A 6,794-nucleotide genomic window follows, 5' to 3' on the forward strand; every position below is an offset into this window, starting at 1 on the left:
TCACTGACTCGATCGACATGAGTCTGAGTGAACTCCGGGAGTTGGTGATGGACAGGGAGGCCTGGCGTGCTGCGATTCATGGGGTCGCAAAGAGTCGGACACGACAGAGCGACTGATCTGATCTGATCTGATCTGGTGAACTCTGGTCCTTTATGTTTCAGCTCAGAAAGAATTCAGGGAGAGGTGAAAGGAGCCTGGCAGCCTACAGTTCACCAGTGGCACAGTCAGACACAACTGAGGACCTAAGGCTCTCACTGACCTGTCAGACCCCGTCTCATCTGCAGGACGCTGCTCTGCATCTCCTCGCCTGCGCAATAGTCCTTGGCTGCTGGCCAAGCTCCTCTCTCTCCCACCGGGGTCTCTGCACATGCTGCTCCTTTTGCCTGGGATGCCCTCCTTTTTCTCCGGGGCAGCCCTGCCCCTCTATTTCAAGCCAAGTCCCCTAAGGCCCCACCACATTCCCTGGCACATGGGTGGGCTCAGGAAATAATCACGCCTTGATATGCTGTGAGTGCTGTCGCTCTGTCGTGTTCGCCTCTGCAGCCCCACGGACTGTGGCCCACCAGGTCCCTCATCCATGGGATTTCCCAGGCAAGGACAGTGGAGTGCGTGTCATTTCCTTGTCCAAGGGATCTTCCGAGCCCAGGCATTGAACCCAGGTCGCTTCCATCTCCTTCATTAGCAGTCAGATACCTTACCATTAATGCCCCCCACGCTGTGGGTTCTCCCAGTTCCTCAGTCTCTTAGCTGACCTGTCCTCTCTCTTGGAAATGTTCTTCCCAGGAGTCTTGCAGGAGTCTTAAACCTAAACCTGCGACATGTGGGGACTCCCGTAGCCCTGTCTTCCTCCCAACACCTAAACGACTGAACATCCCAGCCCCCGGCTCAGAGCTTTCCCTTCCAGCTGTGCCCAAGAAACACCTCTACTTTCCAAATCCAGTTGCCCTTCAAGGATATCAGAAGTCGCACTGTGTCCCCAGATTCCTATGCCGAAGTCCTCTGAATGCCACGTCATCTGGAGGTGGTCTTTACAAGGGATCAAGAGAAACCTGGTCCTTGGGGTGGGCCCTAATCCATTATGACTGGTGACCTTAGGAAAATGGGGGATTAGGAGATACATGCATATCTGGAGAGGATCCCGTGTTGATGTGGAGATGGCTATCTACAAGCCTAGGAGAGACCTGGAACACAGGCTTCCCTCAGGGCTCTCAGAGGGACCATACCTGCTGACACCTTGGCCTCAACTTCTAGGCTCCCGTGTGAGAGAATAAATGTGTGTTGTTGATACACGGGTCTGTGGTTCTTTGTTATGGTGGCCCTGGGGCTGGAAGACTTACGAGAAGGCCATGGAGGTGCTGGGCTGAGAGAGGCTGTTGCCTCAGCAAGGAGGCTGGCCAGGCTGTGAGGGACAAGCCCTGTGGGGCAGGCCAGGGGAGGGAGACACCTGCCACTTCGCTTTGGATCGAGGGGACCCCAGAGGTCTCAGCGCCCAGACGGCCTTCATTCCCTTCTGAAGGCCCCAGTCTGTGTGCCAGGCAGCCCAGGCCGCTCCTGTCAACAACTGTGCCAAGCTGTTTGGGTCTTTAGGGATGGGCCCCACCGTCCACCCCGGGACGCTGAACCCCAGCCTGCCTCTGTGGGCCCTCTGTGATTTTTGTCACCCTGTCCTCCTTCTGTGACATCCCAAGCAACCCACATTGCTGGGGACCCCACATCAGCCCTGAGACCACCCCTGGTCACCGTGCCCCAGGTCCTGGGTGACATCACTGCTCACACATAGATGATGCTCCACAGTCGGCCCCGTGCACCTTCTTTCCGGTCAGCACCCTGGAACCAGAACTGCCCACTTTCAGGGGGACACCCTCCTGCACCTGGAACACCTCTCTGCTCCTCCACACCTGAGCCCCTGCCGTCCTCTCGGGAGCTTCCTGGCTCCCATCAGCTCATGCTGGCGGGAAGACAGTGGACTGGTCCCCCGACTGGTCCCCTCTCAGTCTGGGGTCACTGCTTCGTCAACGTTCCTGGGTGATGAGTGGGTGGGACGTGGGCCATCTATTGACCTCCCCCCACCCCAGCTCATCACAGAATTAAGGATCTAAATCAGTGCCCGATTCTCTTCTTTTGTGGAGAAGGCGGTGGCACCCCACTCCAGTACTCTTGCCTGGAAAATCCCATGGTCGGAGGAGCCTGGAAGGCTGTAGTCCATGGGGTCGCAAGGAGTCGGACACGACTTAGCGACTTCACTTTCACTTTCCACTTTTATGCATTGGAAAAGGAAATGGCAACCCACTCCAGTGTTCTTGCCTGGAGAATCCCAGGGATGGGGGAGCCTGGTGGGTTGCCGTCTATGGAGTCGCACAGAGTCGGACACGCCTGAAGCGACTTGGCAGCAGTAGAAGGGTCCTGGTGGTGGGGGGCTAGCGCGGGGCACGCGCAGCGCGGCCTACCCGGCCCCCGCCCCGCCCGCAGGCCCGCAGTTCTGGTCGTTCCAGGACCGGCTGCTAGAGGCCGCCGCACGCCCGCTCACCGAGCTGGGGCTGCCCCCCGGGACGGAGGTGGACGCCGCGTTCTCCTGGCGGCTCAACGGGAAGACCTGCCTGATCCGGGGGCGGCAGTACTGGCGGTAGGACGAGGCTGTGGCGCGCCCGGACCCCGGCTACCCGCGCGATCTGAGCCTCTGGGAGGGCGCGCTGCCGGCTCCCGACGATGTCACCGTCAGCAACAGGGGTGGGAGAGATCGCGGACTCGGTGGGCGAGGCCTTGGGGGCCCAGTGGCCGTGGGGTGGTGGGACTTGCAGAGCCCGGGGTCGGGGGAGAAGCCGTGCGGAGAGAGGGGTTTGGAGGGTGGTCAGGCGTAGACCAGCCCTCAAACCTCTCCCTCCCCGCAGGTGACACCTACTTCTTCAAGGGCCTCCACTACTGGCGCTTCCCCAAGGGCAGCATCAGAGCCGAGCCAGACTCCCCCCAACCCATGGGTCCCAAGTTCCTGGACTGCCCCGCCCCCACTGTGGGCCCTCGGGCCCCCAGAACCCCCAGAGCGACCCTTAAGCCCGGAGACTGCGACTGTCAGTGCGGGATCAGTCAGGCTGCAGGACGGTCTTCGGTGCCCCTCCTGCCTCTTCTGTCCCTGCTGTTGGGGGGCCTGGCCTCCCCCTGAAGGGAACCTGCGGCTGCGTGGAAGGGAGCTGATTGCCCACGGGGGATCCCGCGGGTTGTGGCTGTGGGAAGTCCGTCCCAGGGGCGGGGCTCAGCCAGGATGCAGCTGGGGATGCAGGTGGAGCTAAGTCCAGGAGGCGGAGACACAGGGCCGGCCCTGACACTGAATGCCCTGAGTGCTGCCTCCTGGGCCTTCCTTCCTCCCCTGCCCCTGGCCATGACCCCGCAGGACTCTCCTTTTCCCGGAACACCTGGCCTTTCCCGGAGCTCAGGCGGCTGAATTCCTGCAGCCCACCCCACCTGCCAACAGCAGCTGTCCCAAGTGCTTGGCTCTTTACAGGACAGCCCCACTCCCCCTTGCTGAGCCGGCTCTCCAGCCTCTGGTCTAAGGTTTCTCATCCTGTCATCCCCTCATGAAGTGCCAATCGAAGCACATTGGTGGGGTCCCAAACCCAGCTCTGTGACCACCCCTGAGCATGTCCCAAGTCCGGGGTGACATCCATGGCTCACATGGGTGTCACATGAGCATCACGTGGGTGATTCTCCTGAGACGGCCCCTGTGGCCCATCCTTGGTTCTAATCAGCACGCTGGTAACCAGCACCGCCCACATTCAGTACGACACCCTCCTGCTCCTAAAACACCTCTCCCATCTCCTCACCTGAGCCTCTGCCACCCCCTCCAGAACCGCTTGGCTCCCATCAGCTCGATGTTGGTGGGAAGAAAGTGGACTGGTCCCCTCTCAGTCTGGGGTCACTGTCTCCTCAGTGCCCCTGGGTGACAAGTGGATGGAACCTGGCCACCGCAATGACCTCCCTCCCCACTGAATTCAGGATCTAAATGAATGCCTCTGGAACTCTGCTTCTGGAATAGTCCACACAAGATAATCCAGGAAGGGAGTTCCCTGGTGGTCCAGTGGTTAGAATCTGGTGCTCTCATTGTCGTGGCCTGAGTTAAATTTCTAGTCCCAGAACTCAAATCCTTCAAGCCGATCGGTGTGGTCCAAGAAAAAGAGAGAATGACCTAGGGAACTTGAAAAATGCAGATTCCATGGCTTCACTGTGAATCCTCACTCTGGGTCTGGGGCCAGGAATCTGCATTTGAACAAACTGGGTGGTTGATGTGGGGGTGGGCTGGGGGTGGCCCCGATCTTCAAGGGACCAGGGCCAGCAGCTGCCGTCTCAGGTCTCTGTCTTCTGACTTGTGCGTCCCCTCCGTGTTCTCCACCCAGGAGCCAACCTCTTTCTGTGTTTACAGATTCCACTCACGGCCTGGGTGAGAGAGGTTCACCCCCATGGCTGGAGTCACATACCCACCATTTCTTAATGTGCCACCAGCCTCAGCGGGCCCACAGTGCAGCCCAGAGCTGACCCAGGGGCATGGAGCCCAGTGTGGTCACGACCAGGCCAGAAGGAGGATGACAGCCTGGTGTCTTCAACCAGCCAGGGATATGGATGTTCAAAGGCACCAGAAGCCATCTGGGCCTCTGTCAGGACCCTTTCTAAGTATGAGGAGGAGGAAACTTGTCTTCAAAAAGCTTATCAGCCCCAAAGCAGGACAATAAAAATAACAGGAGAGAAAACCCTTCATTTCCTAAGAGCAGTGATGGAGCCCCAAGGCGAAGTTTGGTGGCAGGAACGTGACAGACCTGAATCACTGTTTTACAGAAGAGGCTGGAATCCAGCATTGACAGGGGACAGGGTGGCTGAGGATGAGCTGGGGGGCAACCAAGAGTTGGTTGGAGGCGCCCAGAGAGGGATGTCCCATGTGACACCTGAGGCTCCTTTCGCTGAGACAATGGACACTTCTCCAGCCTCTCACTTCATGAAGTCAGGTTCACAAACATGCCACATCACATTGAATTTTATTATGTAAAGAACAGTACAGCTCCAGGAGTTGGTGATGGACAGGGAAGCCTGGCATGCTGAAGCCCATGTGGTCGCAAAGAGTGGGACTTGACTGAGTGACTGAAATGAACGAACAGTCCCAAGATAACAATGCAAAAGCTTCTGTGTTTCAAAGTAAACCATCAGGAAAATGAAAAGACAACCACACAATGGGAACAAAAATTGTGCAAACGATGTATCTGATAAGGGATTGGTACCCAGAGCATAAAACTCTTCTGACAACTTAAAATAAAAAGACAAATACCCCAGTTTAAAAACGTCCTGAGGATCAGTGTATACAGTTCTCCAAGAACTGTATAAACATGGTCCACAAACACATGAAAGGTTGCTCAACAGCATTTGCCTCCGGGGAACTGCAAATAGAAATCAGGGTGAGATAGCACTTCATGCCCACTAGGATGCCAGAATCAAAAGGTTGTGATAATAAGTGCTGATGAAGATCAGGCAAATTCGAACTTTGATATACTGCTGCTGGCAATGTGACGTGGTTTTATGACCTTGGGAAATATTCCAGTGGTACCTCAAAAAGTAAAAAGCAGACTTAGGGGTTGCCTGGTAGTGGGCCCTGGAGGATGATGGCTTAGGGGTGGAGAATGGCTGCTTGAGGTTGTTAGGTAGTTAGAATAGGAATCAGGAGTCCAGAATGGCGGTGGCTAAAAGACAAGGAAGGGAAAAGCCAGCGAAAACAGAGCAAAGGAAGGTCCGAGGACCGGAGTGAGGACCTCAGGTAGAACCAACAGCACTCCTGGCTGGCCCAATTTACATAGTGTGTTTAGGGGTCCTCAACGGTCAACCCAACTTACCTGCAGGCAGGTTTCGTTTTTCAGTTTGAAGTAATCAGCTGCTAGCATTTTCAGTGTGAGTTAGTTACCAACGTTCCACAAGAACAGGTTTCCCGTATTAATCTAACATCTGGGCTTTTAAGTTTTATTCAATTTTAATTAAACAGGCAAATACACTGGACGATATTGTACTAAACACGGGGGTGGACTCAAGAAGAGAAATCACTCCAGGCTGAGACTGGTTGGCCTCACCCACAGTTGGCTCTAATAGCTGTCTTTCCCCACAACACACACCCCGCCCCCGCCACACACCCCAACAGACACACACACACAGACACACCGACAGACACACACAGTGAGCCTTGGCTCCACTGGGAGAGAATATACGTGTGTCGCTGAGACCTGGGTCTGTGGCTCTTTATTATGGCGGCCCTGGGTCTCTGAGACAGACACAGGGCCATGGCTGTGTTGGGCTGTGAGGGGCTGTTCTCAGGGGGAGGTGGGCCAGGCTGTGAGAGTCAAGCCCTGTGGGGACGGCCAGGGCCAGGGAGACCCCTGCCACTGTAGCTTGGGACTGAAGGGCCCCCCATGGGGCTCAGGAGACCCTGGTCATTGGGGTCAGTTGGTCAGCAAGGCTCCCTTCAGACCCTCCTGGGCCCCATCCTTTGTGTCAGGCAATCAGGCCCGGCCCTGCCCTGGATGCCGGGGACCCGGGGAGAGTCTCCACCTCAGGGCCCTTGCAGGTCCTGTGACTTCCTGAGGGCAGGGCGGCTACCGAAGCTTCTCTGGATGTGGAGTGGGGTGCAGTCTGTTCGAGGGCCCTGGTCGCCTTCCCCTGTATCTTAACCCCCAGCTGGTTGACATCCTTTCCTGGAGCTCCGCAAGCTTCCTCAACGTTCTGTCCCAAGTCTGGACTTCCCTGTCCCTCCCTGCCCCCTAGTTGGTGGGTGC

Source organism: Bos indicus, chromosome 25 (genome assembly GCF_029378745.1).
Source record: "Bos indicus isolate NIAB-ARS_2022 breed Sahiwal x Tharparkar chromosome 25, NIAB-ARS_B.indTharparkar_mat_pri_1.0, whole genome shotgun sequence".
Taxonomy (NCBI): domain Eukaryota; kingdom Metazoa; phylum Chordata; class Mammalia; order Artiodactyla; family Bovidae; genus Bos; species Bos indicus.